The sequence below is a fragment of the Pongo pygmaeus genome, chromosome 12 (assembly GCF_028885625.2).
Source record: "Pongo pygmaeus isolate AG05252 chromosome 12, NHGRI_mPonPyg2-v2.0_pri, whole genome shotgun sequence".
Taxonomy (NCBI): Eukaryota; Metazoa; Chordata; class Mammalia; order Primates; family Hominidae; genus Pongo; species Pongo pygmaeus.
Window position 1 is genome coordinate 496993 of NC_072385.2, and position 25477 is coordinate 522469.

The 25477-nt window shown below is 42.3% G+C and overlaps 1 pseudogene; it reads left to right on the forward strand.

Annotated features, from left to right (window-relative positions):
• Positions 1–21524: 21524 nt before the first annotated feature.
• On the forward strand, positions 21525–23694 carry LOC129026040 (tubulin beta-8 chain-like; annotated as a pseudogene).
• Positions 23695–25477: the final 1783 nt, after the last annotated feature.

Below are 25477 nucleotides of genomic sequence, written 5' to 3' on the forward strand. Positions count from 1 at the left end.
ATTCCAGCACCATTTATTGAACAGGGAATCTTTTCCCAATTGCTTGTTTTTGCCAGCTTTGTCAAAGATTAGATAGTTGTAGGTATGTGATCTTATTTCTGGGCTCTCTATTCTGTTCCATTGGTGTATGTGTCTGTTTTTACACCAGTACCATGCTGTTTTGCTTACTGTAGTGATGTAGTATAGTTTGAAGTCAAGTAATGTGATGCCTTAAGCTTTGCAGATTGTCTTGGCTACTTAGGTTCTTTCTTGTTCTATGTGAATTTTTAAATAGCTTTTTGTACTTCTGTGAAGCATGTCATTGGTAGTTTAATATAGCTTTGGGCAGTAAAACCATTTAAATGATATTACTTCTTTCTCTCCATTAACATGGAATGATTTTTCATTTGTTTGTGTTTTTTCTGACTTCTTTGAGCAGTGTTTTGTAATTTTCATTATAGAGATTTTTCACCACCCTGGTTAGCTGTATTCCTATCTATTTTATTCTTTTTGTGGAAATTGTGGATAAAATTGCCTCTCTGATTTGGTTTTTAGTTTGGCTCTTCTTGGTGTGTAGGAATGTTAGCAAATTTTGTACATTGATTTTGTATCCTGAAACTGTGTGGAAGTTGTATCAGCTTAAGGAGCTTTTGGGTCACAACTATAGGGTTCAGATTGAGAATTATGTTGTCTGCAAACAGAAGTAGTTGGACTTCTCTTTCTATTTAAATACACTTTATTTCTTTCTCTTGTCTGATTGCACCAGCAAGGACTACTAATACTGTGTTGAATAGGAGTGGTGAGAGAGGGCATCCTTGTCTTGTGCCGGTTTTCAAGGAGAATGCTTCCAGACTTTGCCCATTTAGTATAATGTTGGCTGTGAGTTTATCATAGGTGGCCTTTATTATTTTGAAGTATGTTCCTTCAATACCTCATTTATTGAGACTTTTTAACATGAAGCATTGCTGAATTTTATTGAAGCCTTTTCTGCGTCTATTGAGACAATCACGTGGTTCTTGTCTTTAGTTTTATTTATGTTATGAATCACATTTTATTGATTTGCCCATGATGGACCAACCTTCCATTCCAGGGAAGAAGCCTACTTCACTGTGGTGAATTAGCCTTTTGATGTGTTGCTGGCTTCGGTTTGCAAGGATTTTGTTGTGGATTATTGAATGGATGTTCATCAACGATACTGGCCTGAATGTTTCTTTTTTTGTTGTGTCACTGCCAGGCTTTGGTATCAGGATGATGCTGGTCTCGTAGAACAAGCTGGGGAGGAGTCCCTCCTCCTCTATTTCTTGAAATAGTTTTAGTAGGAATGGTACTGCCTCTTCTTCGCATATCTGTTAAAATTTGACTATTAATCTATCAGGTCCTAGGCTTTTCTTTTTTTTTTTTTTTTGGATGGTAGGCTATTTACTACTGATTCAATTTTTGGAGCTCATTATTGGTCTGTTCAGGGACTCAGTTTCTCCTGGTTCAGTCTTCAGACTGTGTATGTGGCCAGGAATTTATCCATCTCTTCTAGGGTTTCTAGTTTGTGTGTGTAGATGTGTTCATAGTAGTTGCCGGTTGTTATTTTTACTTCTCTGGGGTCAGTGGTAACATTCACTTCATCATTTCTAATTTTGTTTATTTGAATCTTCTCTCTTTTCTTCTTTATTCATCTAGCTAGTACCCTATCTTATTAATTTTTTCAAAAAACTTTGATTAAGTGATTTTTTGAACAGTTTTTCATGTCTCTATTTCTTTCAATTCCACTCTGATTTTAGTTATTTCTTGTCTTCTATAAGCTTTGTGGTTGAATTCTTCTTGCTTCTCTAATTCTTTCAATTGTGATGTTAGGTTTTTAATTTGAGATCTTTCTAAGTTTTTGGTGTGGGCATTACTTCTTATGCCCTACCCTAACTTTTCTCCTTCTCCTAGAAAACTCAGAACTGTGCTTTCTAAACCAATTCAAATTTTCTCAGTGAATCAACCTGGTCTCCCTGAGGCAAGGCTAACAATTTTCCATTACACATGGTCCTCTTTCTCTCTAAGAATATCTAATGCAACAATGCAAGTGTTTCATCCCTCCTGGGTATGCGAGGAATTCCTTTTGGCTGAGACCAAGACTTAAAACCTCATTCTTTCAACATTAATGAAGATCTATTTAGAAAGCCTCCATTTTTTTATAGCAGCATGATTTATAATCCTTGGGGTATATACCCAGTAATGGGATGGCTGGGTCAAATGGTATTTCTAGTTCTAGATCCTTGAGGAATCGCCGCACTGTCTTCCACAATGGTTGAACTAGTTTAAGTCCCACCAACAATGTAAAAGTGTTCCTATTTCTCCACATCCTCTCCAGCACCTGTTTTTTCCTGACTTTTTAATGATCACCATTCTAACTGGTGTGAGATGGTATCTCATTGTGGTTTTGATTTGCATTTCTCTGATGATCAGTGATGATGAACCTTTTTTCATGTGTCTGTTGGCTGCATAAATGTCTTCTTTTGAGGAGTGTCTGTTCATATCCTTCACCCACTGGGGTTGTTTGTTTTTTTTCGTGTAAATTTGTTTGAGTTCTTTGCAGAAATAGCTATACTTATACCAGATAAAAATAGATTTCAACAAAAGACTGTAAGACTGTAGAAAGAGATTAAAAGGTCATTATATAATAATAAAGAGATAAATTCATCAAGAGGATATAATAATTGAAAATATATATGCACCCAACACTAAAACACCTAGACAAATGAAGCAAATATTATAAGATCTAAAGAAAGGGACCTCAATACAATAATGGCTGGACACTTCAACACCCCACTTTAGTCATTGGATAGACCTTTCAGACAGAAAATCAGCAAAGAAACATCAGACAATCTGCACTATAGAACAAATGAACCTAATAGATATTTACAGAAAATTTCATGCAACAGCTGCAGAATAAACATTATTCTCCTCAGTGCATGGGTTATTCTCAAGGATAGACCATATGTTAAGTAACAAGTGTAAAAACATTCCAAAAAATTGAAGTAATATCAAGCATTTTCTCTGACTACAGGGAATAAAACTAGAAATCAATTAAAAAAAGAATTTCAGAAACTATACACACACGGACATTAAACAATAGGCTCCTGAATGATTAGTAGGTCAATAAGAAAGTTAAGAAGAAAAGAGAAAAACTTCTTGAAACAAATGATAATGGAAACATAGCATAGCAAAACCTATGAATATAGTAAAAGAGGTACTATTAAAAAAGGAAAATTTGTAACTGTAAGTGCCTACATAAAAAACAGAAAAGCTTCAAATAAATAACCTAATAATACATCTTAACTAACTAGAATAAAAAGGCCAAACCAAACCCAAAATTAGAGGAAAATAATAAAGATTACAGTGGAAGTAAATAAAGATAAAATGAAGAAAATGCAAAAGATTAATGAAACAAAAAGTTGATTTTTTGAAAAGTAAAACAATTGACAAATATTTAGACAGGCTAACTAAAAAACAGAGAAGATACAAATTAGTAAAATCAGAGGTGAAAAGGAGACATTACAACTAATGCTTCAGAAAATCAAAAGATCATTAGTGGCTACTATCAGCAATTGTATGCCAACAAATTAGAAAATCTAGAGGAAATTAATTCTTAGACACACACAGCTTACCAAGATTGAACTAGGAAAAAATCTAAAACCTGAACAGACCAATAACAATTAACAAAATTAAAGCCTTAATAAAAAAGTCAGTAAGACCAGACTCAAAAATAGAGAAGGAAAGAACATTTCCAAACTCATTCTTTGAGGCTAGTATTACTCTGATATCAAAACCAGACAAAGACACATTAAAAAAGCAAACTACAGGCCCATATCTGAGAATATTGGTGCAAAAATTTGCAAAACACCTAGCAAACTCAATTAAACAAGACATAAATAGGTAATTCATAATGACCAGGTGGGATTTATCCCAGGGATGCAAGGATGGTTCAACATTCAAATCAATCAATGGGATACATCACAGAAACAGAATGAAGGGGGCGGGCAGAGTGGCTCACGCCTGTAATCCCAGCACTTTGGGAAGCCGAGGTGGGCAGATCACCTGAGTTCAGGAGTTTGAAACCAGTCTGGTCAACATGGCAAAACCCCGTCTCTACTAAAAATACAAAAATTAACCAGGCACGGTGGTGGGCTCCTGTAATCCCAGCTACTCGGGAGGCTGAAGAAGGAGAATCACTTGAACCTGGGAGGAGAGGTTACAGTGAGCTGAGATCACGCCATTGCACTCCAGCCTGTGTGACAGAGGGAGACTTCCTCTCAAAATAAATAAATAAATAAAAGGACAAAATCCATATAATCATTTCAATTATGCTAAAAAATTATTTGATAAAATTTAATATTCATTAATTATAAAAAACTCTTAGAAAACTGGGCATGGAATGAACATACCTCAACATAATAAAAGTCATATATGACAGACCCACAGCTACTATCATGCTAAGTGCGGAAAAACTAAAAGCCTTTCCTCTAAAATCTGGAAGATGACAAGAATGTCCACTTTTACCACTGTTATTCGACATAATTCTGAAAGTCCTATCTGGAACAATTGGACAAGAGAAAGCAATAAAAGGCATCCCCATTGGAAAAGAAGTCAAATTATCTTTTTTTGCCAATGATATAATCTTATATTTGAAAAAACATAAAGACTTCTCTGATAGGGTTTGAATGTATGTCCCCTCCCAAATCTCATATTTAAATGTAATTCTCAATGTTGGAGGTGGACCTGGTGAAAAGTGATTTAAACATCGGGATGGATTACTCAGAAATGGCTTAGCACCATCCCATTTGGTACTATCCTCATAACAGTGAGTGAGTTCCTATAAGATCTGGTTATTTTAAAGTGTGTAACAACTCGCCCCTCTGTTTTTTGCTTCCACTTTTGCCCTTTGATGTGCAAGATTTTGCTTCAACTTCTGCCATGACTGGAAACTTCCAGAGGCCTCCCCAGAAGCACATGCCAGTGCTGTGTCTTCTCTACAGCCTGTAGAACCATGAGCCACTTAAACCTCCTTTTTAAAAAATAAATTATCCAGTCCCACTCTTATAGTGATGCAAAAATAGCTTAATACAGAAAATTGGCATCAAGGAGTGAAAAATTCTTATAAGAATACCTGAAAATGTGAAATTCGCTTTGTAATTGGGTAAACAGGCAGAGATCGAAAGAGTTTGTAGGATTCAGAGGAAAACAGAAAAATGAGGGAAAGTTGAGATTTTCTTAGAGACTGGTTGAATAGCTGTGACCAAAATGCTGGTAGTGATCTGGACAGTGAAGGCCAGGCTAAGGAGGTCTTACATAAAATTAGAAACTTATTAGGACCGAAACAAAGGTCATGCATGTTGTCTTAGCAAAGTAGTTGGCTGAATTTCTGTCATGCCCTAGGGATATGTAAAACTTTGATTTGGAAATTGATGATTTAGGGTTTCTGTTGGAAAAATGTCTAAGTGGCAAAGCATTTGAGATGTTGCCTGGCTGCTTGTAACAACCTATGCTCACATGATCTAGCAAAAAAATATATATAAGTTGTAACTTACAAGGGAAGCATAGTGCAAAAGCTTGAAAACTTTGCAGCCTAGTCATGTGGCTAAAAAATAAAAAGATTTTATAAGACAGGAACTCAAGCAGGCTATGGAGCAATGACTTGTTAGAGATATTTGTATAACCTAAAAAAAAGCAAGTGTTGGTAGCCAAGACAATGGGGAAGAGGAATTGAAGGCATTTTAGAAATCTAAAATGCAGCCCCCCAATCACAGGCCTTCAGGCCTAAAAGAAGTGAATAGTTTCTGGGATCAGGCCCAAGACCTGCTGCCTTGGGTAGCTTTGGAACATGGCTCCCTGCATCCTGGCCACTGCTTCAGCTCCAGGTGTAGGTCAAATTGACCCAGTTACAACTCCAGTCACTGCTTCAGAGGGTGCAAGCCATAAGCCTTGGTAGCTTCCATGTGGTGTTAGGCCTGTGGGTGTAGAAAATGCAAGAGTTGAGACTTGGGGGTCTCCACCTTTGTTTCAAAGGATGTGTGAACAAGCCAGGTGTGCAGGCAGAAACATGCTGCAGGGGTGGAGCCCTCATGGAGAACCTCTACTAAAACAATGGAGAAAATAAACGTGGGGTGACAGTCTTCATGCAGGCTCCCCACTGGGGCATGGCCTAGTAGATCTGTGAGGCGAGGATCACTGTCCTCCAGACTCCAGAATGGTAGATCTAGCTACAGCTTGCACCTTGCACCTTGAAAAGCCAGAGACACACAATACCAGCCAGAGGCACACAATGCCAGCCCATGAGAGCAGCTATGGGGGCTGAACCATGCGAAGTCACAGGTTGAACCTTCCCAAGGCATTAGTGTGCCCTGGAAATGGGACACCGAGTCAAAAATAATTATTTTGGAGCCTTACAATTCAATAACTTCCCTTCTGGGTTTCAGACTTTTGTGGGTCCTGTGGCCCCTTTCTTTTGGCTGATTTCTTCTTTTTAGAATAGGAGTATTTACCCAATGCCTCTGCCCCATTTTTATCTTGAAAGTGCCTAACTTTTTTTATTTTATTTTACAGGCTTATAGGAGGAATAAACTAGCTTTGTCTTAGATGAGACTTTTGACTTTTAAGTTAAGGCTGAAATGAGTTAAGACTTTGGGAATTATTGGAAAGGCATGATTATATTTTGAAATATGAGAAGGATATGAGATTTGGAAAGGCCAGGGGCAAAATGATACAGTTTGGGTGTGTGTTCCCACCAAAACCTTATATTGAAATGTAATCCTCAATGTTGGAAGTGGGCCTAGTGGGGAGGTGATTGAATCAAGAGGGCAGGATTTCCATGAACAGTTTGGCATCATTTCCTTTAGTGCCATTCCCACAATAGTAAGTTTTCATGAGAGCTGGTTATCTACAAGTGTGTAGCACTTACCCTCTGCCCTAGCACTTACCATGTGATGTGCAAGCACCGGATTTATTTTTCACCTTGTCAGTTGCCAGAGGCTTCCCCAGAAGCAGAAGCCAGTGCTATGCTTTCTGTACAGCCTGTAGAACCATGAACAAATTAAATCTATTTTCTTTATAAATTAACCAGTCACTGATTATTTTTTATAGCAATGTGATAATAGCCTAATACATCCACCAAAAAACTATTTGAAGTAATAACTTGAGTAAATTTGCAGAATACACAATCAACATATACAAATCAGTAGGATTTCTATATGCCAACAGTCAACAAACTGAAAAAGAATTCAAAAATATAATACTATTTGCAATAGCCACAAATAAAACAGAATGTGTGGGAATTTACCAAAGAAATAAAAGTTCTCAACAATTAAATCTGTAAAACACTGATAAAAGAAATGAAAGAGGACCCAAAATTGGAAAGATATTTTTATGTTCACAGATTGGAAGAATCAGTATTTTTCTAAAATGTCCATACAATCCAAAGCAATCTATACATTTCATTCCATCTCTGTCGAAGTAACAGACCAGGGGCAGTGGCTCATGCCTGTAATCCCAGCACCTTGGGAGGCCAAGGTTGGTGGATCACGAGGTCAGGAGTTCAAGACCAGCCTGGCCAACTTGGTGAAACCCCATCTCTACTAAAAATACAAAAAAATTAGCCGTGCGTGGTGGCGGGTGCCTTCCCAGCTACTCAGGAGGCTGAGGCAGATAATTGCTTGAACCCAGGAGGCAGAGGTTGCAGTGAGCTGAGATCGCATCAGTGCACTCCAACCTAGGTTACACAGTGAGATGCCATCTAAAAAAAAAAAAAAAGACATTCCTCACAGAAATAGAAAAAAAATTCTGAAATTTATATGGAACTGTCACAAAACACCACAATAGTCAAAGCTATGCTGAGTATATAAAAAAAACTGGAGGAATTCCATTACCTGGTTTTAAATTATACTACTAAGTTATAGTAATTAAAACAGCATGACAGTAGCATAAAAACAGACATAAAGACAAATGGAATGAAATAGAGACCTTAGAAACAAACTCATACAGCTAAACTAAACTTATTTTCAACAAAAGTGCCAAGAACATACAATGAAAAGTAAGACAGTTTTTGTAATAAATAGGGCTGGGAAAACTGGCAAGCCATAGGCAGAAGAATAAAACTAGAACCCTATTTCTTGACACATACAAAAATCAAATTAAAATGAATTAAAGACTTAAACCTAATGCCTCAAAGTATCACACTTTTACAATAAAACATTGGGGAAACTCTTTAGGGCATTGGTTTGGGCAAAAATTTCTTAAATAATGCCCCATAAGCACAGACAACCAAAACAAACACGGGCAAATGGGATTACAGCAAGTCAGAAAGCCGTTTTAAAGTAAAGGAAACAATAAACAAAGTGAAGAGAAAATCCACAGAATTGGAGAAAATATTTGTAAATTATGCATCTGAAAAGCAATTAATAGCTGCATGATATGGTTAGGGTTTGTGTCCCCATCCAAATCTCATATTGAATTGTAATCTCCAGGTTTTGAGGGAGAGGCCTGGTAGAAGGTGATTGGATCATGGGGGTGGTTTCCCCCATGCTATTCTTCTGATAATGAGTGAGTTCTCATGAGATCTGATGGTTTTATAAGGGACTCTTCCCCCTTTGCTTCACATACATGCTGTCTCGCCTGCTGTCATGTAAGAGCTGCCTGCTTCCCCATCTGCCATGAGTGTAAGTTTCCTGAGGCCTGCCAAGCCATGTGGAACTGTGAGTCAATTAAATCCATTTCCTTTATAAATTACCCAGTCTTGCCAGGTGCAGTGGTTCATGCCTGTAATCTCACCATTTTGGGAGGCCGAGGCAGGTAGATCACGAGGTCAGGAGTTCAAGACCAGCCTGGTCAAGATGGTGAAACCCCGTCTCTACTAATAATACAAAAATTAGCCAGGCATGGTGGCAGGTGCCTATAATCCCAGCTACTAAGGAGGCTGAGGCAGAGAGTTGCTTGAACCAGGAGGCAGAGGTTGCAGTGAGCCGAGACTGCACCACTGCACTTCAGCCTGGGCAACAGATCAAGACTTCATCTCACTAAATAAATAGATAACCCCGTCTTGATTTTTTTTTTATACCAGTGCTGAAACAATAATACACTACAATATATTGAATTCAAAAAATTATATAAAAAATATAATAATCCAATTAAAGTGTGGACAAAACATGTAAATAGACATTTATGAAAAGAAGACATACAAATGTCAAACAGGCAAATGAAATGGTGCTACACATTACTGATCATCATAGAAATGCAAATCAAACCCAAAATGAGATATCATTTCACCCCAGTTAAGGTGGCTTTTATGCAGAAGTCAGTAAAAAACCAATGCTGGTAAGTATGTGGAGTGAAGGGAATCCTTGTACACTGCTGTTGGGAGCACATTTAAGGACAGTTTGGATGTTCCTGATATAACTAAAAATAGAGCTACTATATGATCCAGCAATCCCACTGCTCAGTATATGTCTAAAAGAAATAAAATTGGTAAATCAAAGACATATTGGCACTCTCATATTTGCTACAGCAGGGTTTATAATAGCCAAGATTTGGAAGGAACTTAAATGTCCCTCAACAGCTGACTGGATGGAGAAAATGTGGTACATATACCCAATGGAGTACTATTCAGCTATAAGAAAGAATGAGAGGCTGCCATTTGCAATAACATAAATGGAAATGAAAGTCTTTATGTTAAGTGAAATAAGTCAGGCACAGAAAGACAAATGTCACATGTTCTCACTTATTTGTGTGTGCTAAAATTCGAAACAATTGGTGTCATAGAGATGGAGAGTATAAGGATGGTTACCAGAGGCTGGGAAGGGCAGTGAGGGAACAGGCGGTTAGTGGGGATGCGAAATGGGTACAAAAAATTGTTAGAAAGAATGAATAAGACAGTATTTGATAGCACAACAAGGTGATTATAGTAAAAAATAATTTAACTATACATTTTAAAAAACTAAAAGAGTATAATTAGATTGTTTATAACACAACCTATAAATGCTTGAGGAGATGGACACCCCATTTTTTATTATGCATTACTCTTTGCATGCCTGTACGAAGTATGTCATGTACCCCCATAAATATATACACCAACTATGTACCCACAAAAATAAATTAAAAATTGAAATTAAAATTAAAACCAAAGGGAGGAGAGTATAATGAGGCATGTGTGACCCATGGCTTGAACTAGCTTTTCAGGTTAACTTTGGAATGTCCTTATCCAAGAAGAGGGGTCCATTTAGTCAATAGGGGCTTAGAAATTTATTTTTAGTTTATTTATTTTTAGTTTAGTTTATAGCAATAACCTCTCCATCATTATGACTAGAAGTTGAAATGTGGTATTTAACAACCCTACATGATAAGATCAGATAAGCCTGTTTAGTGACAGCCTCTTTTATGACAAAATTTATTTTTAGTTTATAAGTGGAAAAAAGGATTTTTAATCCTGAGCTATATCTTTCAGTCAATCAATCCCTGCAGGGAACCCTGTTCTTTTCCACTGAATAACACCACATTTCAAAGTGAGGGGAAATGTCTTGAAACTAAAAGGTACAGCCTTATTAAATTTGATTTGGTTTCAATTGTAATTAATTTAATCACATGTGTTCTAGAGTTTGTCCTCAGTCTTCTCCTACTTTAGGCCCACGATCTGTTGAATTTACTCAGCTCCCTGCTCAACAACAGGAAATCAGTTAGAATTATTTAAAAATCTCACTGTGGCTGGGAGCAGTGGCTCATGCCTGTAATCCCAGCAATTTGGGAGGCCAAGGTGGGCAGATCACTTGTTGTCAGGGGTTTGAGACCAGCCCAGCCAACAGAGTGAAACCCCATCTATACTAAAGATACAAAAATTAGCTGGGTGTGTTGATGCATGCCTGTAATCGCAGCTACTTGGGAAGCTGAGGCAGGAGAATTGCTTGAACCTGGGAGGCAGAGGTTTCAGTGAGCCAAGATGGTGCACTACACTCCAGCCTGGGCAACAGAGAAGACTCTGTCTCAAAATAATAATAATAAAAAATAAGTAAAAATAAAAATCTCATTGTGATTCAAACAAAATTTCTTTTGAATATCAACTGTATCAACTTGCATATTACCTATAATCATTTTGTTTACTTTATATCCAATCTTGAGAAATCTTTGAGGACTAATTTCACTCTTTTCTGCCATTTTGGTAAACATACCAAATTCCATCAAACAAAATGCACAGAATTCCTGAGAAATACATTTTCTCCTTGAGGAGTAGACTTGTTGTGTTAGAGCAGCTCATGGTTACCAAGCTTCTAGTTTAATAAACATGACTAGAATATTCTATCTTAATATGAGTAGCTAGGTACTCACAAGGCATCTAGAAGATTAATACTCATGGTCTGAAAATAGCCACTTTTTTAGCTGGCCACAAATTACAATTGCTGAATATTTGTGGTCATACAAAACATCTTCCACTAAGCCTGAAAAATGTATAAATGTCCTAGGAGTGCAGCATTTTTTTTTGTAAGGATAATATTAATGAGCTAGCTTAGGTCAATGGGTTAATGATCATTGTTAAAACCAATAGCCCCAACTTTAGTGAGTACATCTGCACCTTCCAAGTTTAATTATAACTCTTTCTCTTTATGGTTACTTATAAGTAGAGACACTAACAAAAGACAATGCATTCCTGCTCTTGTTTTCTGAGGATGTACAACTCTAATGGAGTATTTCTGGTAAACTTGCTTCTTTCACTGTGCTCTCTGACTCACCTGAAATTTTTTCCTGCACAAGGTCTAAGAATCCTACTTTGTGGTCTGTATCAGGACCCTCTTTTCCAGCAACATCTTTCAGCAACACCATGAAGGGACACCAAGACAAGACCCCCCACTCCAAGGAAAACAATCCACACAGAATCAATCAGCTAACACCTGTCAAGTGCGCTGTCTTTTAGAGTTGTGAAGCCATTCTGGTGGGCAAGAACGATTGTCGACTACTACTTAAGTGAGAGGCCCTAGGGCATAATGTTAGGGTGAGAGACTCAGCCCAATGTTAGAGGCCCGGGGGAGTCATACTCAGATTAGAGGCCAAGCCCACAGGGTTAGAGGCCCTTGGGAATATTGAGAAGAATGGATTTGGCTAAACAAGGTGTTTACCACTTTCTCTTTTTGGACTGTCCAGCTTGTACTCTCTTTCCCTCACCTGAGTGCTCTGCATCTTGTCACCTTTCTGCTCACCTCCTCTGTTTTCTAGTAGCCTGGAGGCTGCCCCAGGAAAGAGGCTTCAAACAGTTTAGCTTTTCCTTTCCTCAGCGATCGTCTGACTTCTAGCTGATTGCTTATTTAATTTGCCACTGGTCCAAGTGACACTGAAAAAAAGAGATGTCTTGGAACCTAGTATTTTTGTACCTTAATTATCAGAAAAAAATCAGCAATAACCTCTCCATCATTATGACTAGAAGTTGTAATGTGGTATTTAACAGCCCTACATGATAAGATCAGATATGCCTGTTTAGTGACAGCCTCTTTTATGACAACACTCTGCAAACAATTAGCCTCAAGTTGGAGAACATGAGAGTTTTTCTTAAGAGTTTTCTCTCATTTCTTGACCATAAGGTCATCTTTGATGAGCTGGTATAGGGCAGCTGGACCCTACTTTCTAAACCCAGCATGTCACTTTTTTCCTGAAAGAGTTTTGTCAGTTTTGTCATAGCAGTGTGAAAATGGACTAATACATTACAATATACAAGTTACAGCCTTCCCATTTCCCCTGTTCAGTCTAACTCTTTTTTTTGCAGCTTAATTTGTTTTATAGAAGAGAAACTAAGTGGGAGGGAATACTTTACATGTAGGTTTCTCTGATGCTTGGTCAGGATAAAAATTAAAATGGGCTTCTATATGTTTGATGGAGGAAAAGACAAAATAGGGATGGCACATAATTGATTACCCTTTTAATGCAAGTGCCTCTTAATATTAGGCTTTTCTTAGCTGGGGCTGAACTCCCCCTGCCAGTCCAAGCACCCCATAAGAACACAGTCAGACTCCTTACAGTTCTGGTGAGGTATGCAACAGGTTATTAATTTCTTCTAGTTTTCCAGGGTTATCTAGTGTCCAGTCATCATCTTCTCCCTGCCTTTCGAGTCCTGTCTTACATACATACCCCACTGTTTGAACACCCGAGCTTCACCAGAACAACATGCAGTGGGGCCTCTTATCAGCTGGCAAAGTTGAATGTTTGCCCTCTCTGGGAAATGATAAATGACAATAGAGACATTATATAGATATACGTACCCTTTTCTATGTCTGAATTAGCCATATGCAAGGAAAAACTAAAACAGTTTTCAGAGATGCCTGGAAAATACATAGACAAATTTAAGAGGCTAATCTTGATGTGTGATCTGACCAGACAAGATTTACATATATTTATGTTTACCTGCTGCATGGTAGAAAAGCAGTGTGTTATTCTCTTTGAAGCAATTGTGAATGGGAGTTCACTCATGATTTGGTTCTCTGTTTGTCTGTTATTGGTGTATAAGAATGCTTGTGGCTGCCTAGTATTCCATGGTGTATATATGCCACATTTTCTTAATCCAGTCTGTCATTGTTGGACATTTGGGTTGGTTCCAAGTCTTTGCTATTGTGAATAATGCCGCAATAAACATACGTGTGCATGTGTCTTTATAGCAGCATGATTTATAGTACTTTGGGTATATACCCAGTAATGGGATGGTCCTTTGTAGGGACATGGATGAAATTGGAAATCATCATTCTCAGTAAACTATCGCAAGAACAAAAAACCAAACACCGCATATTCTCACTCATAGGTGGGATTTGAACAATGAGAACACATGGACACAGGAAGGGGATCATCACACTTCGGGGACTGTTGTGGGGTGGGGGAAGGGGGGAGGGATAGCATTGGGAGATATACCTAATGTTAGATGACGAGTTAGTGGGTGCAGTGCACCAGCATGGCACATGAATACATATGTAACTTACCTACACATTGCGCACATGCACCATAAAACCTAAAGTATAATAATAATAATAATAATAATAAAGAATACTTGTGATATTTGCACATTGATTTTGTATCCTGAGACTTTGCTTAAGTTGCTTATCAGCTTAAGGAGATTTTGGGCTGAGACGATGGGGTTTTCTAGATACACAATCATGTCATCTGCAAACAGGGACAATTTGACTTCCTCTTTCCCTAATTGAATACCGTTTATTTCCTTCTCCTGCATGATTGCCCGGGTCAGAACTTCCAACACTATGTTGAATAGGAGTGGTGAGAGAAGGCATCCCTGTCTTGTGCCAGTTTTCAAAGGGAATGCTTCCAGTTTTTGTCCATTCAGTGTGATATTGGCTGTGGGTTTGTCATAGACAGCTCTTATTATTTTGAGATATGTCAATACCTAATTTATTGAGAGTTTTTAGCGTTAACCATTGTTGAATTTTGTCAAAGGCCTTTTCTGCATCTATTGAGATAATCATGTGGTTTTTGTCTTTGGTTCTGTTTATATGCTGGATTACATTTATTGATTTGCATATGTTGAGTCAGCCTTGCATCCCAGGGATGAAGCCCACTAGATCACGGTGGATAAGATTTTTGATGTGCTGCTGGATTCAGTTTTCCAGTATTTTATTGAGGATTTTTGCATCGATGTTCATCAGGGATATTGGACTAAAATTCTCATTTTTGGTTGTGTCTCTGCCAGGCTTTGTTATCAGGATGATGCTGGCCTCATAAAATGAGTTAGGGAGGATTCCCTCTTTTTCTATTGATTGGAATAGTTTCAGAAGGAATGGTACCAGCTCCTCCTTGTACCTCTGGTAGAATTAGGCTGTGAATCCATCTGGTCATGGACTTTTTTTGGTTGATAAAATACCTAGGAATCCAACTTACAAAGGATGTGAAGAATCTCTTCAAGGAGAACTACAAACAACTGCTCAATGAAATAAAAGAGGATACAAAGAAATGGAAGAACATTCCATGCCCATGGGTAGGAAGAATCAATATTGTGAAAATGGCCATTCTGCCCAAGGTAATTTATAGATTCAATGCCATCTCCATCCAGCTACTGATGACTTTCTTCACAGAATTGGAAAAAACTACTTTAAAGTTCATATGGAAACAAAAAAGAGCACACATTGCCAAGTCAATCCTAAGCCAAAAGAACAAAGCTGGAGGCATCATGCTACCTGACTTCAAACTGACAAGGCTACAGTAACCAAAACAGCATGGTACTGATACCAAAACAGAGGTATAGACCAATGGAACAGAACAGAGCCCTCAGAAATAATGCCACATATCTACAACTATCTGATCTTTGACAAACCTGACAAAAAACAAGAAATGGGGAAAAGATTCCCTATTTAATAAATGGTGCTAGGAAAACTGGCCAGACATATGTAGAAAGCTGAAACTGGATCCCTTCCTTACACCTTATACAAAAATTAATTCAAGATGGATTAAAGACTTAAATGTTAGACTTAAAACCATAAAAACCCTAGAAGAAAACCTAGGCAATACCATTCAGGACATAGGCATGGGCAAGGACTTCATGTCTAAAACACCAAAAGCAATGGCAACAAAAGCCAAAATTGACAAATGGGATCTAATTAAACTAAAGAGCTTCTGCACTGCAAAAGAAACTACCATCAGAGTGAACAGGCAACCTACAGAATGGGAGAAAATTTTTGCAATCTACTCATCTGACAAAGGGCTAATATCCAGAATCTACAATGAACTCAAACAAATTTGCCAGAAAAAAACAAACGAACCCATCAAAAAGTGGTTGAAGGATATGAACAGACACTTCTCAAAAGAAGACATTTATGCAGCCAACAGGCACATGAAAAAATGCGCATCATCACTGGCCATCAGAGAAATGCAAATCAAAATCACAGTGAGATACCATCTCACACCAGTTAGAATGGTGATCATTAAAAAGTCAGGAAACAACAAGTGCTGGAGAGGATGTGGAGAAATAGGAACACTTTTACACTGTTGGTGGGATTGTAAACTAGTTCAACCATTGTGGAAGTCAGTGTGGTGATTCTTCATGGATCTAGATCTAGAAATACCATTTGACCCAGCCATCCCATTACTGGGTATATACCCAAAGGATTATAAATCATGCTGCTATAAAGACACATCCACACGTATGTTTATTGTGGCACTATTCACAATAGCAAAGACTTCAAACCAACCCAAGTGCCTATCAATGATAGACTGGATTAAGAAAATACGGCACATATACACCATGGAATACTATGCAGCCATAAAAAATGATGAGTTCATGTCATTTGTAGGGACATGGATGAAGCTGGAAAGCATCATTCTCAGCAAACTACCACAAGGACAAAAAACCAAACACAGCATGTTCTCACTCACAGGTGAGAATTGAACAATGAGAACACATGGACACAGGAAGAGGAACATCATGCACCGGGGCCTGTTGTGGGGTGGGGGGAGGGGGAAGGGATAGCATTAGGAGATTTACCTAATGCTAAATGACGAGTTAATGGGTGTAGCACACCAACATGTCACATGTATACATATGTAACAAACCTGCACGTGGTGCACATATACCCTAAAACTTAAAGTATAATAAAAAAAAAAAAGAAAAAAGAAAAGCAGTGTGTGATGGGAGTGGCAGAGCACATGCTATTAGGGTGGCAGCCTGCAACCAGGGACATGACACCTATCAAGTAGGAGGCACAGCAGTGCCTGACTAGGACCCAAAAGAGAACTAGAATCTAGAAAAGACAAATGAATTAGGAAGAAAGTGGGATATAGAGAGAAAAAATTATGATCATTTGACTCCTTGAAGGAATAAAAAAGAGTGTGATAAAGCTTTTTAATTTTTATAAAGTCTGGAAAATTTCTCGGAAAAGATGAAAACCTAGCCTTATTACAAGGGTGGATAATTTAGACCTTGAGAAAATACACTAACGCTGACCCTTACTCCAAGAAGGGACAGGCTTTGCTAGGAGTTTACTTTATAGACCAGCCTGCTTCTGATATCTGCAGGAAGCTTCCAAAAGCAGCCTTTGGCTTCCAGACTCCCATGGATCAGATTTTAGATTTGGATTTTGCAGTTTTCCATCACAGGAATAGGGCAGAGAAAACATAAAATAAACCAAATCTGTCAAGAGGCCCAGCTTCTAGCTGCAGCCTTGTGCTCTCCACCATTTCAGAGGCAGCCCCTTAACCCTGGCCTTCACAGAGGAAGTGAGAAGGTGAAAGTCCCAGTCTGTGCCTCTGGGCCACTGTGCCATGGATATAAATCAATGTGCCTTCTGTAAGAAGGTCGGCCACTGCCGAAGGAAACGCACCGTTCTTCCAAGGGAGCCATCCTTAGAGCCCAGCAGACTCGCAAGTGGGAGGGCCTGATACTTCCTGCCACTCCTATTGGACTATTAGCTATGGAGAGATGGAGGAGCCTCAGATGACTCTTGAAGTGGCAGGTAGGAGTATTAACTTCTTATTAGGTATGGGAGCAGTTGACTCTGTCCTGATTCAGTACAATGGGCTCCTGTCTTCTCATGATGGACAAGCCCAAAATAACTGCTTTTGGTATCTTCTAAGTTGTCCTCCAGGGCCTCTGGGCTTCTCACCTACCTTTTTTAGTACTGTCTGAATGCCTGACCTCTTACTAGGGAGAGGTTTATTGACTCAGGAGACCAAGTCATGGTCACCTTCACAGATCATAAAGCATAGCAAGGGTTACTTTTGTTCCTGACCCCTCGGGGAAAAAAAAGAAGTTAAGAATGAGCTGTCACATTTACCACCTGAGGTAATGTCTCAAGTAAATCTTGAGGTTTGGGCCACACAGGCTCTGGGAAATGCACTAAACACCTCCCCCATTCAAATCCAACTTCAGCCTAGTTCTCCTGCCCTCAGAAGTGACAATACATTTTAAGGCAGGAAGCATGAGTGGAAATTCAACCCCTTATTGCCAAATTCTTGCCATATGAGTTATGAAGGCCATGAGAGTCTCCTTACAATACTCGCATATTACCAGATAAAAAGCCTAATGGCAAGTACAGATTTGTCAGAACCCTTAGAGCATTAAGAAATGCAGTTGTCTCCATACACCTCATTGTCCCCAAAACTTACCAAGTCACAGTGGATGCAAGCTGGTTTACATTCTTAAATCTGAAAGATGCATTTTTCTGCCTCTCAATGCATCCAGATTCATAATATGTTTGCCTTTGAATGGACTGATCCAGATATGGATTCAGCCTCAAAACTAACCTGGACAGTCATCCCTGAAGGGTTCTGGGATAGCCCCCACTTATTTGAAAATGCTCTAGCTAAGGACTTAAGAAATCTACAATTGGAAAGGGACACAATTATTCAGTATGTAGGTGACTTGCTCATTGCTATCCCAACTAAAGAAGACTCAAATAATAATACTGTTAAGTTGGTAAATTTCCTGGGAACTTGCAGATATATGGTATCACCATACAGGGCTCAGATTTTGACTCAAAGACTTAAATATTTGGAATCTATCTTAACCTCTGGAACTGATCAACATCCCTAGAAGATAAAAAAGTTATTTTAGTCATCTAAGGGTCCTAGTCCGACGAATGACTGTGGGCTTTTTTAGGAGATGGCTGGGTACTGCTACTTATGGGTGCCCAGATTTGGATATGTAGCCAACCCGTTATATGATACACTGAAGGGAAAGATTTAGGGCTCCTAGAATGTAAGTAGAACTGCAAGCAAACCTTCAATACTCTCAAGGAGAAATTGGGCTCTGCTGCAGCCGTGGGAGTCCCCAGGTTGGATGAACCATTTTTTCTTTATCTGACCAAAAAGCAAGTCATAGGTCTTGGGTAATCTTGTCCCAACACTGGGGGACATTCCAAGGCCAGTAGCCTAATTTTCTAAGCAGATAGTCCAGGTGGCCTCAGGATGGCCTTGATGTCTTAGAGCTATTGCTGCTACCACTTTTCTAGTAGGCAAAGCTAATAAACTAACATTAGAACAGCACCTACAGGTTTTTGACCCCACACCAAGGGAAGAAGGTCTTAGAAACTAAAGGGCACAAGTGGTTAATAGGAGAACATTTATGAAAGTGTCAGGCCTTATTGCTAGACACTCCAGACATAACCCTTAAAGCCTGCCAAACCACAAACCCAGCTACTTATCTGCCAGAGTCCGAAGGTGCTCCTAGCCTTTCTGGCATACAGATTGTATTAGTCTGTTCTCATGCTGCTAATAAAGACATATCTGAGGCTGGGTAACTTATAAAGAAAAGAGGTTTAATTGACTCACAGTTCTACATGGTCGGGGAGGCCTCACACTCTTGGCAGAAGGCAAGTGAGGAACAAAGTCACATCTCTTACATGGCAGCAGTAAAAAGAGCTTGTGTAGGGAAACTCCCCTTTATAAAACCATCAGCTGTAATCCCAGCACTTTGGGAGACCAAGGCAGTGGATGACCTGAGGTGAGGAGATGGAGGCCAGCCTGGCCAACATGGTGAAACCCCGTCTATACTAAAAGTACAAAAATTAAACAGGCATGGTGGTGGGCACCTGTAATCCCAGCTACTCAGGAAGCTGAGAAAGGAGAATCACTTGAACCCAGGAGTCAGAGGTTGCAGTGAGCCAAGATCATGACAATGCACTCCAACCTGAGCAACAGAGCAAGACTGTCTCAAAAATAAATAAATAAATAAACCATCAGATCTCATGAGGCTTATTCTCTGTCACGAGAACAGCATGGGAAAGACCCATCCCCTGATTCGATTACCTCCCACTGGGTCCCTCCCATGATATATGGGAATTATGGGAGCTACAATTCAAGATAAGACTTGACTGGGGACACAGCCAAAGCATGTCACAGGTTATGAAACAAATGTATTCTAGCAGGCCAGACTTGACCATCCTGAGGAAGAGTGGTTAACAGATGCAAGTTGTTTTATGCATCAGGAAAACAGGAGGGCTAGATATGCTACTATTAGTCAGCACAAGAGAATCAAGGCACAAGCCTTGCTGGCCTCGACCTCGGCTCAAAAAGCTGAGTTAATTGAACTTACTAGGCCCCTGCAGTTGGAAAGGATTTAAAAATTAACATTTACACTGATTCCAAGTATGATTTTTTTTTTTGCTTCATGCTTATGCTGCAATTTGGAATGGGTAGGGACTCCTGACCCCCAAGGGCTTTTCCATACAACATCATTCAGATTTTGAGTTTGTTAGAATGCTGCTTTGCTGCCAGAAAGTGACTATAATTAATTGCAGTGGACATCAAAAGAGAGACTGACCATGTAAAAGGAAATGCCCTTGTAGATGCTGCAGCCAAGGCCCCTGCACTGAAAGGCCAGTGAAGCTTATGGGCGTGCTGGTCAGCATACATAGAACTGGGCCGGAATACCCTGAAGAAGAACAAAAATGGGCCAGGGATTCCATTTCATTCCAGGGCCCCTCTGGCTGACTGAATGATGGTAATAAATTATTAATGTCAAGTACCAATCACAGGAACATAACTCAGCACTTTCATGATTCTTTTCACCCTAGAAGGGATTGTTTCTGTTAATGTCTCATTTGTTTATAGGGGTAAATCTTTTCAAGACACTAAAACAGGTGACTCAGCACTGTGAGCTCTGTGCCTGACATGACCCAAACGGCCAGCAATTTTCTCCTTCTCCAGTTAAACATGTCCAAAGTTGAGGAACCTATCCAGGTGAGAACTGGCAACTCTAATGTGCCCCAATGCCTTTCTGCAGGAGATTCAAATATTTGCTAATGCTTACTGATACCTTCACTGGTTAGATCGAGGCATTCCCCACCCCATCTGAAAAATGTTTACCGGAAGAAATAACTCCTCAGTTTGGGTAATCTAAAAGCCTGCAAAGTGACAATGGCCCATCTTTCACAGCAGGCGTATCCCAACACCTATCCTCAGCTTTAAGAATCCAATATTACCTTCACTCTGCTGGAGACTGCAGTCCTCTGGAAAGGTGAAAGGGCTAATCCTACTCTAAAGAAGACTCTAGCTAAATCAGAGGCCTGACTATCTCTAACACCCATAGCTTACTGCGGGTTTGAACTGCTCCAAAGTAAAACGTATAATTAAGTCTGTTGAGTTAACATACGGAAGGCCTTTCCTAACCACAGATCTCCTAATAGATGAAAGGATGCATCCATTACAAAAATATGTCATCAATCTAGGACACTTGCAAAGGCACTCTGTGAATATGGAAACAAGAGTCTTCCCCTCCCACATGGGAGGAAAATTCAGTTTCAGCTCAGCTAGAGATTTAGTCTTACTAAAGAAGCGTGAGGAAGTTCTCCAGCTGAGCAGCTTTCCCCAACGTGGAAAGGACCATGCAAGGACACCTGAGCTTTCCAACAGACGTTCAACGCCAAGGGATTCACAGGTGGGTGCACCTGTGTGGAAGCAAAGCTGTTGCTTATTCTGGGAGCCCAATCCGAGGCTGGGGGAGGTGAGGGCAGAGCTATTTAAGCTTTGGCGGAGGGCAGGCTGGGTCGCTACGCGTCTGCTCCTCCTTCTCGCCTTTCTCCTACAGCCCTGATCCCGCCTTGGCCATGAGGGAAATCGTGCTCACGCAGACTGGGCAGTGCGGGAACCAGCTCGACGCCAAGGTTGGCAGCGGGGGCTCTGAGGGCCCAGCCCGGGCCTGCCGGGGGAGCCAGGGAAGATGTTGGCAGTGGCGGGGGCGGAGTCCCTGCATTGCGGCCCTTGGGATCCCTGCCGGGGACGCGGTGGAACTAGGTGCTGGCGAGACGGCCGGGGTGGACCCCAGGGACATGGCGGCCTAGGGATGGGGGTGCGGGTGGGAGAGGGGCTGGGGCGCCCTCATGACTCAGCCATGGTCTGTCTGGCCCCTCCCATCTCTGGCAGTTCTGGAAGGTGATCTCTGATGAACACGCCATGGACTTCGCTGGCACCTACCACGGGGACAGCCACCTGTAGCTGGAGAGCATCAACGTGTACTACAACGAGGCCAGCGGTGAGATGCCCTCCTGGGAACGTGGCCCTCCCCTCCTGATGCGCTCCCGCCCCACGCAGGTGGCAGGTACGTGCCCCGCGCTGTGCTCGTGGATCTGGAGCCCTGCACCATGGACTCTGTGCACTCAGGGCCCTTAGGTCAGGTCTTCAGGCCAGACAACTTCATCTTCGATGAGCTGCGGGAGAGGGCTGGGGCCAGGGCAGCTCAAAATCTAGGAGTGGCCCAAGGTCATCCTGTGGGAACTGTGGAGCCAGGGCCCCTGAACATCCTCCTGTCCTCCCAGTCGAGTCGCTCAGTCCATCTCTCCTAAACGGGCTTTGGGAGGAAGGCCCGGGTGTCTCCTCAAGGTGAGGAGCTACTGATGTAAACTCCCTGCAGGGAGCTGAGTTGGGGCCGTGGCTGCTGCCTTCCCTGAAAATGGGCAGGAGCTACCTGCAGCAAGGTCTGTTAGCCCCTCTCTGGTTTGACTCCTGACTTAATTCCTAAAGGGGAAGCTGCTGTCCTTTAACTCCGGGGGAGGGGGTTTCATTTGCTCTACCTGCAGTGAGGTCTGTTAGACCATCTCAGGTTTGACTCCTGACTTAATTCCTAACAGGGGAAGCTGCTGTCCTGCAACTCCGGGGGAGGGGGTTTCATTTGCTCCACCTGCAGGGCGAATGGTGCTTTCACCTCACACGTGACACTTGGCCCTTTTTGCATTATGGTGGTGACCACTGATGACCGTAAACCTGGCCATCGAGTGACTGGCTGTACTGTCTTACAGGTCAGAGTGGGCTGGATACAATTGGGCCAAGGGACACTACACAGAAAGCGCGGAGCTGATGGAGTCAGTGATGGACGTTGTCAGAAAGGAGGCTGAGAGCTGTGACTGCCTGCAGGGTTTCCAGCTGACCCACTCCCTGGGTGGGGGGACTGGGTCTGGGATGGGTACCCTTCTGCTCAGTAAGATCCGGGAGGAGTACCCAGACAGGATCATAAACACATTCAGCATCCTGCCCTCACCCAAGGTGTTGGACACCGTGGTGGAGCCCTACAACGCCACCCTCTCAGTCCACCAGCTCATAGAAAACGCGGATGAGACCTTCTGCATAGATAACGAAGTGCTGTATGTCATATGTTCCAGGACCCTAAAGCTGCCCACATGCACCTATGGTGACCTGAACCACCTGGTGTCTGCGACCATGAGTGGGGTCACCACGTGCCTGCGCTTCCCAGGCCAGCTGAATGCCGACCTGCGGAAGCTGGCCGTGAACATGGTCCCGTTTCCCCGGCTGCATTTCTTCATGCCCGGCTTCGCCCCACTGACCAGCCGGGGCAGCCAGCAGTACCGGGCCTTGACCGTGGCTGAGCTCACCCGGCAGATGTTTGATGCTAAGAACATGATGGCGGCCTGCGACCCCCGCCACGGCCGCTGCCTGACGGCGGCCCCATTTTCAGGGGTCGCAGCCCATGAGGGAGGTGGATGAACAGATGTTCAACATTCAAGATAAGAACAGCAGCTACTTTGCTGACTGGCTCCCCAACAACGTAAAAACAGCCGCCTGTGACATCCCACCCCGGGGGCTGAAAATGTCGGCCACCTTCATTGGGACCAACGCAGCCATCCAGGAACTCTTCAGGCGTGTCTCAGAGCAGTTTACAGCAATGTTCAGGCGCAAGGCCTTCCTCCACTTGTACACGGGCGAGGGCATGGATGACATGGAATTCACTGAGGCCGAGAGCAACATGAACGACCTGGTGTCTGAATATCAGCAATATCAGGATGCCACTGCCGAGGAGGAGGTGGCCTAGAACTCTCCTTTTCTAGGTAAAGGGGGGAAGCAGTGTGGATTCTTTACTGTGTTCTGACAGCCATGTGTCACTACGCACTTGTTCGTTTGTGTCTTCACCTCTCCTGCTGCTGCATTTTAAAGCACTTTCGTAGTATGCAGTTTTGCCTAATGTATTTTCACAGCATCTGGCTTCACCGCCAACTTTCCATGGGCCCTCTGGCTACTGCTGCCAGATGCGCATAGTTGTCCTGCAAGGCTGAAGCTGTCTGGGCTTATCACCTGCCCAGGAACAAGCATTCCAGTGGTTCCAGGAGGGGTCGGCATGGGCTGTGGACATGGCAGGCAGGCTTCATACGGACTTGGGGATGCCCTGGGCCTTGGGCAGCGATGTGGTGGAAAACCTGTTCCTGAAGGCAAGCCTTGGCTTATCCCATGTGCCAAACTTCTAGGGGACCAGCGGGCCCTCTGTTTCTGGAACTTTAAAAGGGGTCAGCGACCCTTATGGACAATGTCTCCAAAGTCCCATCTCGGGATAGGAATGTGGTCACAGCTGGCTCTGAACCAGCAATGAAGGCTGGGCAAGTGGGAGCCCAGCCACTCCATCACCATGACGGCCTGGGTGTGTTTGTGTGGCCTCATGCTCTTAACGAGGTGGGCATGGGATATCTGGCAGGGATACACTGGGCAGGAATCGAGCCCAGTGTAGACTCACATGCACTGAACCCTATGTAGAAGGGGATTAGGTCCCGGGGGCCGTAGATGTGGTTGCTGGGCCTGTGACATGCACTGAACCCCATGTAGAAGGGGATTAGGTCCCGGGGGCCGTAGATGGTGGTTGCTGGGCCTGTGTGCTCAGGGCAGTCTCTCCAAAGGTGCAGATGGGGTTTCTGAGCAGGACCTGGGGAGACAGGCAGGTAGGTACTCACAAGTGCTGCTTCCCCCAGCTGGCAACCAGTGAGAAAAACGCCCGAGTGGAGGTCTGACCTGCCCCAGTCTGGAGGGCTGATGGTCTCCGGAAAGGTGGGTGATGCGTACTGTCTGCTGTCTCCTTGTCCCCACTCCAAAACTTCAGGCAAAGATAACCCAAGATTGTCAGAATGAGCCTGGTGAGGGTGGCACCTTTGGGGACAGGCCCATCAGCCTGGCAGAGTCTCCTCCCCAGGCTTCTCAGGGAGCCTGGACTGCAAAGCCTGCTTTGGGGAAGCTGTCAAATAAGAGGTGTGTGTGTGTGAGCTGGGTGCTGGGCAGCCTGCACGGACAGGGCTCTTCTCCCTGGCTCTTGTAGAACTTGTCCATTGTCTGTGATGACCCCTTGGTAACCCCCACCCCCACCCCCAACCCCACCTCCATCACACAGATAAGATGAAGCCAGCATAGCCTGCGGGTGAGCAGATGTACAGGTTCTACCCCAGGTCCCCTGGGCATACCCACCTGCCTTTGACGTGTCCGGGAAAACAGGTGAGGCCCCTTTTTCTCTGAATGTTGGCAATAGTCTATTGCAGCCAAATGGGGAACAGGCAGGCAGGAGAGTGCCTCATCTTGAAAGAAGTGGCTCCTGGAAGCAGCTGGGAGGTGGGAGAGGTCCCCCATGCTCCCCCAACCCGTCCTTGGAGCAGGAAAACGGGCCTCTGTGACACCCCCCTCAGTAGCTCTCACTCTCTGAGGGAGGTCCTTGCCCAACCCAGGTGCTCACCCATCTGAAATGGTCTTGCATGGACATTGTTGGGTAGGTTCAGCTGCAGCAACCATTGGAACC